Genomic DNA, 12,776 nt, shown 5'->3' with positions numbered 1-12,776 from the left:
TGCAACATGGCACAGAGCGATAGGCATCTGGTCACAGGAGAAGGTCAGCCAGGAGGGAGCAGTTCTGCAGCTGGTGATGGAAGTCTCCAGAGACCCCGGGGCAGGGGGAGCAGAGCCATCACAGAGAGGCAGGGTCCTTGGGGGAGAGTGGGAAACACGCTGTTTCCGAGCCATTGAAGAAAAGAGTGGAAATGATTGCAGGCAAAACATCAGGACACACATCCCTGGGTGAAAAGGCAGTGCTCATCTCAGACCGGCTGTGAGCAGTCCACGTGTGGCAGGCGGAAGCTTCCAGGGCATTCATGGAAAGAGCATCCGCTAGGAGGGGACCAGTGGTCCTTGGTGGCCCTCTCCAGGCTGGGGGTCCTGGGGGGTGGGGCCGGGAGAATCTTCTCCTGCTTCCCTGCTTCCCAAGGAGCAGGGGCAGCCTGCTGAGAGTCACGCGGAGGCCAGCAGGAGTGACAGTGCGAAGAGAGTGTGTCCCTCGGTGCTGGTGCCTCCTCTGGGTGTGGGGGTGGGGGTGCGGGGGGCAGGGGGTGGGTGCCAGCTCGCAGCCCCCGGAGAGGTCTTGGTGAGGCTGGAGGGCCCGCCCACGATTCTGCCGGGTCCGGGTCGAGGACGGGTTCTCTGGCTCACACACGTGCAGCACCCATCACATTTTTGCTGTGGACGAAAAACAAGCAAGCACAGACCATGCAGGTGCACCAGGCACTAACCTAGGAGCGTCCCGGGCATCGAAGCGTGTAGACCCACGAGTAACGCCCATTTCACGGATGAGGAGGCTGAGGCCGGGAGTCAGGCAGCAGGTGCAGCTGCGAGCTCCCCGGGCACAGGGCGGGGCCTCGGCGTCTAGGCGCCGCTCGCCGTGGTTTTGGGCAGCACGTAGCCAGTCACAGCTACCAGAATCCCTCTCTTTCCTTGGCGGTCACACTCGCTTTCCCTTTCGTCTCGTTCAGATGATGTACGTTCCAGATGCGTTCAAGCTTTGAGGCTATGTGGGTACCAGTTTAGCCCGAATGAACCGGCTGTGGCTTGTTTGACGCCCTCCATACAGCACTTCAGAGACGGTGTCTGCCCGTTTGTCTCGTCACTGAACCCGAGAGAACATCCACACTGGGAAGCCTCCTCGCTCACTGTTCACGTCAAAGCCCAAACAAAACAGGATCCGTGATGTGCTCTGAATGACTTTCAGGGGCTCTGAACCCAAAGGTTACCATCATTTGGGTTTTTTTTTTCTTTTTTCAAGATTTGATTTCAGTTGAAGCAGACTTAGTAAAAAATAATAATACTCTTTTTAAAAATTTTCGGGAATGGGGCACCTGGGTGGCTCAGTCGGTTAAGCGTCCGACTTCAGCTCAGGTCACGATCTCACGGTCCGTGAGTTCGAGCCCCTCGTCGGGCTCTGGGCTGATGGCTCAGAGCCTGGAGCCTGCTTCCAATTCTGTGTCTCCCTCTCTCTCTGCCCCTCCCCCGTTCATGCTCTGTCTCTCTCTGTCTCAAAAATAAATAAACGTTAAAAAAAAATTGTTTTTCGGGGAAATTTTTCTCCCCGAAGACCGCAAAAACATCGTGAAACAAATTTGGCGTGCTTACCAAGGACATCCAGGTGTTCCCAGAGAGCTAACCATTCGCAATTGTGTGTAATTAGAATGTGCCACGGAAAGCCTTTATCATGACTGATAAAATCATCAGCAAAGGATTCAGTTATTTTTGAAAATTATTCTCCCCTAAGGAAAACCTAAAAATGTAGCTTTTGTAATTTGAAAATGGACTCCGGTTGATTGAAGTCCTTCCATGTGAGTGACACCCTGGGTGCCAGAGAGAGGACAGCTCTGTGGTTCTCTTCTGCACACACCCAAGGTGAAACAACCCGATGAGGCTGGGCAGAGGTGTCCAATTCTCACCGCCACTCATTCACCGAACTTGTACCCCCGGCCAAGTGTCGCGCTTGTTAGACGTTTGGGATTCAAAGATGAAAGGGAGGGGGCGCCTGGGGGGGCTCCGTCGCTTACGTGTCCGACTTCGGCTCAGGTCATGATCTCATGGTCCATGGGGTCGAGCCCTGCATCGGGCTCTGTGCTGATGGCTCCGAGCCTGGATCCTGCTTCGGATTCTGTGTCTCCCTCTCTCTCTGCCCCTCCCCCACTCATGCTCTGTCTCTCTCTGTCTCTCAAAAATGAATAAACATTAAAAAAAAAAAAAGATGAAAGGGAGAACTTCCTGTCCGCAAGCTTCCTGGTGGGAAGGCGAGGTGAGGAGGAGGAGGGCAGTGGTGGCCGGGGGAACCCAGAGCTGCTCAGGGAGTCTTTGGGGAGACCTGGTTCCGTACTAAATCAGAAGGGACACTGTGATTGCTGGGAACGCACAGGACGGACGGGAGTGGCGAGGAGGACCCACAGACAAGGTAAGAAGCATGTTGGCTGTGAGAGAACAGGTGGGAATTGGATGCTCAGAGGGAAGCAGAGGGGACACCTTCGTGATCCAATGGCCAGGTGACAATAATGATAGAGATAGTTGTAACTGGAGAGAATGATTTTAGTTGGGAAGAAGTAAGAATGTAACTTGGAATGGCAGATTTGGGTCAGAGTGTGGTGATTCTCAAATGTTAGACTCAGTGGTGTATCCTGTAAATAAGGAGGGATAGTGAATGCCTGGGGGAAAAAAACATCAACATAAAACAAATAATTAAAAGCATACTGTGAGAACTGGAAAGGTCCCCAGAGAATATCCAGCCAGACTCCAGCCCCTTCAAGGCCAGAATGGTGATTTATGTCACCCCCGTGTCCCCATTGTCTGGTAGAAGGTAATTGCTCAGTCCAGGTTGAGTTTAAAAATGAAAGGAATAGGCGAGTATGGCCCAGAGTAACGGGTTGAGTGGCTTGTCTAAGGTCACCCTGCAGCGACCAGACCCGGGGTTCTCTGATTGTCCCTGACCAGAACCCATTCTCGCCTCATTCATTGTTCAACCTAACCCAGATGTTTTACACAAAGATCACTATCGGGATACCTGAACTTCCAGAAAGCAGACTCTGTTTCTGTTTACACATGCACGTCTTGCAAATACATGCATTAAGTCCTTAAAGTTTAAAATTAAAATGTAGCCTAACGCTTTCTGAAGCCATACTTTTGAGACTCATGTTACAAAGGTCTACAAGCTGGGGCGCCTGAGTGGCTCAGTCAGTTAGGCATCCGACTCTTGGTTTCGGCTCAGGTCCTGATCTCACGGTTTCGTGGGTTCAAGCCCCATGTCAGGCTCTCCGCTGGCAGTGAGGAGCCTGCCTGGGATTCTCTCTCCCTCTCTCTGCCCCTCCCCCACTCACCCTGTGTCTCTCTCTCTCTCTCTCTCTCAGATAAATAAACTTAAAAAAAAGGTCTACAAACTACATTATTACCTATACAAATAAAGAGAGTATAAAGCACTAATCCTAAAAATACCCTTCCCCCCCCACCCCCACCCCCACTAATTGCTCTCCAAGACAATTAATTCATTAATTCTCCACGTTTCCAGGCACTTTGTCGGCTCTAGCCCTGGGCCGAGGGATATACATGAAGCAAGATAGGTCAGGACTGTGTCATCACTGAAAGCAGGTGATGATGGGGCGCCTGGGTGGCTCAGTCGGTTGAGCGGCCAACGTCGGCTCAGGTCATGATCTTGCTGTCCGTGAGTTCGAGCCCCGTGTCAGGCTCTGTGCTGACGGCTCAGAGCCTGGAGCCTGTTTCAGATTCTGTGTCTCCCTCTCTGTGACCTTCCCCCGTTCATGCTCTGTCTCTGTCTCAAAAATAAATAAACATTAAAAAAAAATTTTTTTTAAAAAGAAAGAAAGTAGGTGATGAGTCCGTGACTATTCCTTATACCGTGCTCTCTACCTTGGTAAATTCTTAAATATTTCCAACTAAAAACTGTTTCTTAAGTGACAGTGGAAAGATAATATCCCTCCACCAATGAAGGTGTCCTTCAAGATCAGCTTACCAAGTAACATTCAAAAGAAAACAATGGGAAGTGAAATCTGGGTGAAAAGGCCACCTTTAGAATTGATTGCTAGCAGATGGCGGCAGGTGTCCAGGAGCAGGAACCACCCGAGGTATTTTGCCAACTGATGACCTTACCCAGGAGCAGGAAGAGACAGCAATACGTTCTACCCTGTGGCACAACTGTCTGCTACACAGATAGCTGTCTTGTTGCAGGGAGAAAGCCGTTTTTTTAACCCAAACCCTAAAACAATACCGTGATTCAGAAAAGATGAAAGGAACGTCCAGAGGCCGTCTGCAAACTAAACTGGTAGGAAGCAGGCACTAAATTTTACAAATCACGAGTAACTGATTTTGCTTTTGCTCAGATATACCCATGGACACAGATGACAGACACCAATTAGCAGGAGCAGGCTGGGAACGCAGTGCCCTGTGAACGCCCTCGCTCCGTCCGGTGCCTTCTGTAAAGCTGACCCTCTGTGTCTGCCCATCTACAGTACACACGTGCATGTGAATATTAAATACAGGAGACAAGACCGCATGACGAGGCAAATTCTCACGCTGCTGGCTGTAGTCCTCGGCCAATCCAAATTAAAAGGAGACAGTCGTAACTCTCAGGTCTTCCGGAAACTTAGAACTGAGCCTAGCTCCCTAAGTCAGAAGCAAGGTCGTGTGTCTTCGTTTTATCATTCGCTATTTTTTGATAGATGATATGTAACGTTTTAGATGCACTTTCTCAGTTGTATATCCAGTGTCTCGTGTCAGCGTCCCATGGAAGGAACTCCAGAAATGTTTGCTCTTGAGCACAGAAATCAGTTCTTACAGCTCTCATTAGAGGAGAATAAGTTGGAAATACGGGCCCATCCTACATACGTATCAACACGCATTGTGACATATCATATACGTATCATTCATACAGACAAGGGCAGAAAATGACCATAACGAGTAACCCCCTGGCACACACGTGTTGGCGTGCTCAGATATCAGGAGGGAGGGAACCAGATTCGTAACTGCATTTTAAAGTCAAAGCCCAAAATACATCAGTATGTCTATGAAAGCGTGAGCTGCAGTGGGTTCGGGGTCCCGGAAATACGAATTATTTCGTTCACACGCTGTTAAGATGTCGTTCAGAACTGAATAGGTTTACTGTTTCTGTTCTGGATGAGATCAGCCCCACTCAGCTACCATCTGTAGCTAAGACACAGGCAAGAAGAGGAGATGTGCAGCTGAAACGATTGTAACGTGATGCTTGAAAGGGAGGAAACACCACTTCGGAGTCATTGGCTCCCCGGATTTGGAGGGAATTATGCGCAGGGGCTCTGGCTAAAAATGGTGCTAAATGGCCTGGAACTCTACCTGCAAGCAAGTTAGAAAATAACAACCGGTCCTCCCTTCTCCTGCTCCTTTAACTGAAGCATTTTCTATCTTGGAGGCCGCTTTTGAAATGCAATACTCCTGGGAGTGGTCACAGCTTAAGTTATCAGCTAACACTTGCCGAGGGAGCAGCAGACAGCTCTGGAGAGGGAGAAGGGCTTGGCAGAAGTGCCCAGGCCTGGGGGAGAAAGGTTAACCAGGCCACCCATCTGTTGATTCGCTCACCACCAACTTATTCACCTACTCCTGACTCATTGTGACGCTCCGACCTTGGGCGCCGCCATCACTGGACCAAGAACACAAACGTTGGCTCCCCAGTTGCTCCACTGGCGAGGACCACTTCAATGCAATCTCCTATCCCATCTTGGCAGCAATTTGAATAAGCGTGGGGGGAGGGGAGGGAAACAAAATTAACCCTAATACCGTTGAGAATTATTGACTTTTTGCTTCAAACGCATTTAGACCATCCCTGAAGGGTGTCTGTGCCCTTGAGGTCAGATTTTGACAGAACGGGAAGCTCGTCTTAAGGTGAGGGATGCGGTCAACAGAAATCTGCCCGCTGAAAACTCCTCACGCTTCCAGTGACGCAGCTAAGACCCCCCACAAAACCGCACTGATGCAAGAATAGAGAAATTGGCTTCTCTTCTGCCTCAGGAGTCGATTTTTTTCTTTCTTTATGTAGTTACAAACATATGTTTTTTCATTATGACACGGACTTGTAAGGTCTACTCTCTTAGCAACTTTCAAACACGCAATGCAGTGACAGGAACCCCAGTCACGACACTGCATGGCACATCCTCATGTTTCCAGACTTGTTTTTTTTTTTCTTTTTAATGTTTACTTATTTATTGGGGGGGGGGGCAAAGAGAGAGAGAGAGAGAGAGAGAGGGAGAGAGAGAATCCCAAGCAGGCTCCACACTGTCCACGCAGAGCCTGACTTGGGGCTTGAACTCGTGAACCATGAGATCATGACCTGAGCTGAAATCAAGAGCCGGATGCTCAACTGACTCAGCCCCCAGGTACCCCAGAGTTCTATTTTTTAATGTTTGTCACTGCCCCAGATGTAGTATTTATTTATTACCCTCAAGTATCTACTTATATGATCAATTTGGAACAGAAACCTGTCTCACTGCTTTCTTGGAACAAAACCACACAGAAAAAATAATGTGTTGGGTTTTTTTCTTCTGTTTCGTTTTCTTTCATGTTTGCCTTTTTGACTTCTCAGAGGCAATTGGGTTGAACAAAGCTTTCAAAATTCAATTGCCTCTTTGGGTCTGTAAGGATATTGGTAGATCCTAACGGCTTTAAGAATTTCAAAAGTAGGGGGGCGCCTGGGTGGCTCAGTCGGATGAGTGTCCGACTTCAGCTCAGGTCACGATCTCACGGTTCGTGAGTTCGAGCCCCGCGTCGGGCTCTGGGCTGATGGCTCGGAGCCTGGAGCCTGCTTCTGATTCTGTGTCTCCCTCTCTCTCTGCCCCTCCCCCATTCATGCTCTGTCTCTGTCTCAAAAATAAATAAACATTAAAAAAAAAAATTTAAAAAAAAAAAAAAAAGAATTTCAAAAGTAGGGGTGCCTGGGTGGCTCGGTCGGTCAAGCGTCCAACTTCAGCTCAGGTCATGATCTCACCACTGGTGGGTTCAAGCCTCACATCGGCCTCTGTGCTGACAGCTCAGAGCCTGGAGCCCGCTTCGGATGCTGCGTCTCCCTCTCTTTCTGCCCCTCCCTGCCCCTCCCTCACTCATACTCTCTCTCTCTCTCTCTCTCAAAAGTAAATAAACATTCAAAGAGAAAAAAGATTTTCAAAAGTAGAAGGGGCACCTGGGTAGTTCAATCAGTTAAGCATTTGACTCTTGATTTCAGCTCAGGTCACGATCTCATGGTTTGTGAGTTTGAGCTCCACATCAGGCTCTGCACTGATCGCACGGAGCCTGCTTGGGATTCTCTCTCCCTCTCTCTCTCTGCCCCTCCCCTGCTCTCTCTCTCTCTCAAAATAAATAAACATTTTTCTAAAAAGAATTTCAAAAGTAGCTGAGTATGGGCTTTGTAAAGACCTGTTTTTTGTTAACATTACCACTTCATCTGTGCTGATGGACAGCCCTTACGGCACAGAGAGGAGACATCAGGGTGACCTCTCAACTCCATTTCCCCACAGATTTGTGTCTTCCGCTGCCACAAAACTTTCACCTCACAAATAACAAGGAGCCAAACATAGGTGGGTTTTGCTTCGTTTTCCTTATTTTCTCCTTGGGGCGACCTTATTCACGAGCAACAGGAAGGCCAAAACTACTAGTACTGTTAAAGGAATATTAGAATTACTTAAAAATAATCATGAAGAGAAAACGTGTTTACTCTTTCGAGCTTTAATTTGACAGACGTGGTGGAGCTCCCACCGTACGGCAGGCACTGGGGACAAGATGACGGCGGGCACGCACCGCCCACCGCCCTTCAAGATGGCGTCCTGTGGCGCTCGCTCACCGGCTCTGACTAGGAAGTGACTAGTGACGGTGGTATTCTGTTGAAAACACGGAACTAACGATCAGGAAACCTGGTGTAGAATCTCTGTGTTGCCGTTTACTGGTCGCGTGGCCTTGGACCAATCACGGTCTCTCTCGTTGGTTTCTCTCCCACAGAATGTGACCTTTGGCCCCAGTGAAATGGTTCCTTTCTACCCAAGGTCGTCTGATTGCCCAGGAGGCTCACATCCATTGAGGAGGAAGCAGCATTTATGGCTGGTGCTCCTCTCACTTGCCAGAGGGGTAACGTCCATCACAGACATCCCCGCCCCTCCCCACCCTGGGCATGTTTCTCCCACAATGCTCTGCAGCTTTCTACCAGGTCCTCTCTCTGCCCAAAGGCCTCACTGTGGAATCTTAACTGCTGGGAAAGAATAATTTTTCAGATGCATAAACCAGTTGGTGAAACCAGCCATATTTTAGGGGGGCTCGACTTCTCATTATGTAAAAAAATTCAAAATATTACGTCAGGCAAGGGAAATAAGTATGCTCTGAGGACCAGCGCAACCCGTGGTCTCACCGCTTTACCCTGCTGGTACCAGAATTTCACAAAATCAACAAGAATCATAATTCAATTGATCCGGTTTGATGAAAGCCACCGAAAATGAGAAGTAATCTCTTGCTGTAAGATTTCGCTGTAAGACTTTAGAGGAGGTTCTCTTAGCTAACTGTATAAATACTATAAATCTACTCTGATTTCCCCGAATCTCTGCATCAAAATCTGTGTGTATGAGATCAGTAAGTCTTACAGAAAGCCATAAATGTGGAACAGTAGGAAGACCCACTTACCAAGGACACGGTTCAACCCCACATGGGTGTGTTTGGAAGGTATGTTGCTAACACGTGTCGATCAAAATATATGATGTATAATCTGTAGCGTCTGATGGTCAAAGCCTCTGTCTCCTTCTGCCCCCACAGCGATTTCTAGGCTGACCCGCCAAGAGAAAAAGATGTTTTTCGGTTGCCCCCATGAGGACTGGGGGCTGAAACCCTCCACTTCAACGTGAACTCCCCGAGCTCTGTCACACGCAAATTTCCCACTGCCAACCCCGGCCTGCAGGACGGGAAACCAGGCCGATTCTGAAGCAACGCTGAGTTGTGCGTTGTAAACAGTGACCTATTCATAAAGCATCTATACTACATTGTACCAGGCTAGCTTTTGTTCAGGACCAAACCCCTCTGTTTCCAGAAACAACAGCAACCACACTTGCCCTTCAGTTCCAAGGTAACGGCTTACTAATGAGATTACCTTCTTCATCCTAACAGATTTTTCTGCTATGTGGAGACCGGGAATATGAGAACCCCTACTTAATTTAATGTCCTCTGAACATTAGTGATTTGAAAAAAATCGTTGTTTTGACGACATTGTTGACATTTGAGACAGAGGAGCAGTTCACGGTGGGGACACCCGGGGCTCAGATCCGGCAAACAGAGAATGGCCCGCCGTGCTGGTGACAGGCAGCATTCTCGAATGCAAACCGCGGGCTTGGCCTGATTGCCCGCCTACTGGCTGTGTGGTCTTGGGCGAGTTTCCTAAACTCTAAATCTCAGCATCACCGAGGGCATTAGATCACTGGGGGGGATTTCAGGAGACGCTGCATTAAAATAATCCTGCACAGGCATGCGCCTGGGGGGCTCAGTCAGTTGAGGGTCCAACTTTGGCTTGTGAGTTCGAGCCCCACGTCGGGCTCTGTGCTGCCAGCTCAGAGCCTGGAGCCTGCTTCGGATTCTGTGCCTCCCTCTCTCTCTGCCGCCCCCTCCTGCTCTGTCTCTCTCTCTCTCTCTCAAAAATAAATGAACATTAAAAAATAAAAAGAATCTTGCCCAGCACCTTGCACTACAGATGTAGGGTACATGGCATATGCATATATATTGTGTGTGCATACATCCGTATACATACATACATACAACGTTTTTAGTTATTGCTGTTGTTATCACATTGCCAGGGCTATGATAACAAAGCCTCACAGACAAGGGGCTTACACAGCAAAAATATGTTCACTCACATTTTGAGATGCTCAGCGTCCAAAATCAAGGTGCTGGGTTGGGTCGGTTTGCGATGAGGGCTGAGAGGGAGAATGTGTCACCGGCCTCTGTCCGTAGTGTGCATCGGCCGTGTTCTCCCCATCTCTCCACATCGTGTTTCCTCTGTACAGCCTCTGCGCCCAAATTTCCCCTTTTTAAGAGGACATCGGCCATACTGGATCAGAGCCCACCCTCCATTTCATTTCACCTTGATTCCCTCCATAAAGACCCTATCTCCTATGTTAGGACTTTAACATACAAATTTGGAAAGAACACAATTCAACCCATAACACTGATGCTATAAATAATAATAGCAATTGTTATCATTACCATTATTATTGTGACTATTTTTGGAGCAGAGGTCATTCACTGCAAGGAAGTGCATGACGTCTTTGAGGGTAACAGGTGACTTACGGGGGGAGAGGGAATGTGCAGGAGCGAATGCATGAATGCTGGGCAGGGTATAAGTATTGCTAAGGGCTGGTACCCAGCAGGGCTGGGCTGACAGAGCTCCCAGCCCCTTGGGGGTGTGGGGGGTGCAAGGAAGGGAGTAAATTGCAGGTGTGAACAAGAGAACCCATCAATAGTCCCCAAGCCAGCCCCATGGGAATGCGACGACAAAGCAAGGACTTCAGTCATGGAGGAATTAAGCTCAGAAGGAAAGTTACAGATACTGACTTGGGTTCCCTTCCCACCTCCCCCATGATGTGCCAGCTTAAAACCTCTCTGAAACTCAAGGTCTGCCAAGGCTGAATGTTCTGGAGCTGGAATAAAGATTCAGTGGGGTAATGTACCTAAAGAACCCTGCTCAGAGCCCGCACATCGTATGCATAAGGAAAGCGTTAAGGTGTTCTGCTTCTTGAAGTTGTGTGGAGTCCCAGGCACGATTCTGGACCCTTGGGGACCACCCCTGGCATTCTAGGGACCTGCAGGAGATGGGTGCTTCTCCCTGAGAAGGCTGAAAAGCCACCTGACCATGTAGGACCCAACCTTGCTGTAGACACTCCCCTCCTCAGGACCTCCTGAGGACCCGGAGGAAACCATCGGTTTTGAATCAGGTTACATTGTCACCACGTGCATAGCGACATGGGGGAACAGAAGCTTCATGGGGGTGGGAGACACTCCGTGGACACCTGGTCCTGCTTAGAACATTGTTTGTGTCCTATGTTGTTTGATTTTAATGCAAGAGAAGCTGCTGTATTTTAAAGGCCAAACCCATTTTCCTAAGAACCTGACTATTATTTCATACACACCTATTAGCCAGTTATGATCGAATTACCACTCAAAAAATGAGAAATCAGAATGTCCTTTTATAACATCAATGGGACACGCACACACACACGCACACACACACGCACACACAATCCAGTTCAACGTAGCCAATACCACGTGCTGATTGGAAATATGATTGTATGGGGCCCAAGAGCTACTTCTGCTCCCTACAAAATCAGCTTTTCCTTTTATTTTTTGAAGGAATTCCTGGAAATTCTTCTGGGCAAACAGCACGCTCAGGGGAACAGATCACTTATACCGGGACTCTGACTGATTGTTACAAGAGATTCCACAGCAGGACTTTGGAAAAAGAGAAAGTAAAGAAACCCAGAAAAAAAGACAGTGAAAGTCTCCTATTGACTTGATAACACAGCCTCTCTTGTTCCTGGAACCTGATTCACAGCTGATGGTGACTTATGGGAGGGGTAGAAGGAGGAAATATTTTAAAATCGAATTCTTTAAGACACAGAAAGGAATTAAAGACAACTGAGAAACTGAACACAAATCATGCTTTTTTCACGGCTCATTATTTTTTAATCAACAACCTAAATATTTCAAGGGCACTTGTGTGAGGCCAATGTTTTGGGGGGAATGAAAAACTCACGTATTTTCCAAAGAAATGAATATATCCGGGGCTCCTGGGGGACTCAGCCGGTTAAGTGTCCAACTTTGATTTCACAGTTTGTGAGTTCGGGCCCCAAGTTGGGCTCTGTGTTGACAGCGAAGAGCCTGCTTAGGATTCTCTGCCTCCCTCTCTCTGCCCCTCCCCCACTTGCAATTTCTCTCTCTCTCTCTCTCTCTCTCAAAAAAAAAAAAATAAATGAATAGGGGCGCCTGGGTGGCGCAGTCGGTTAAGCGTCCGACTTCAGCCAGGTCACGATCTCGCGGTCCGTGAGTTCGAGCCCCGCGTCAGGCTCTGGGCTGATGGCTCGGAGCCTGGAGCCTGCTTCCGATTCTGTGTCTCCCTCTCTCTCTGCCCCTCCCCCGTTCATGCTCTGTCTCTCTCTGTCCCAAAAATAAATAAAATAAATAAATAAATAAATAAATAAATGAATAAACATCAAAAAAAAAAAAAGGAATATATCCAACAAGACTTGTACAAAGTTCAGCAAAGAAAAAAAGTACAACCAGTGAATCACTGACATAGTGATCAGTAAAAGTTTATTGTGCACACAACACTCAAACCAAAACACGGGGTGAGGCTCGAGGGATTTCGTTATGAAGCAGCTCATGCAGAGTGCAGGCGGTGGTTATTCTTCACAGGGACCGGTTGCAAACTTAGCATTTTCTTAAGTAAGCGGAAATCAGTTAGTGGTTAGTTCATATCAGTTTGGGGGAACAATTTAAGTTTTGCTTATAATTGCAGACCATAACCAAGACCCAAGTCAAGTTAGCCTCACTTACCTTGTAAAATACAATAAGCTTTGCTTATAGAACTGAACTGCTTCTGTCTGCTCAGAGAACTTTTAGATCTGTTCTCCATTTGCGTTCGATTTGAACAGACTGAAATAGACGTGTGTGTGCATATGTACACTCACATATATATATATATACTTATATAGTAATACTCATATATAACAATAGAATAATTACATATATAATATCATGTATGACATATACCT

The 12,776-nt window shown here is 47.9% G+C and overlaps 1 long non-coding RNA gene across 1 annotated transcript; it reads left to right on the top strand.

The window, feature by feature from the left end:
• The first annotated feature begins 8,007 nt into the window (after positions 1–8,007).
• On the top strand, positions 8,008–11,659 carry LOC131495205 (uncharacterized). The gene is made up of 2 exons (XR_009253850.1): positions 8,008–9,082; positions 11,356–11,659. It is a non-coding gene; the product is annotated as an uncharacterized LOC131495205 (long non-coding RNA).
• Positions 11,660–12,776: the final 1,117 nt, after the last annotated feature.

The sequence above is a fragment of the Neofelis nebulosa genome, chromosome 1 (genome assembly GCF_028018385.1).
Source record: "Neofelis nebulosa isolate mNeoNeb1 chromosome 1, mNeoNeb1.pri, whole genome shotgun sequence".
Taxonomy (NCBI): Eukaryota; Metazoa; Chordata; class Mammalia; order Carnivora; family Felidae; genus Neofelis; species Neofelis nebulosa.
This window is presented reverse-complemented; position numbering and strand designations above follow the sequence as displayed.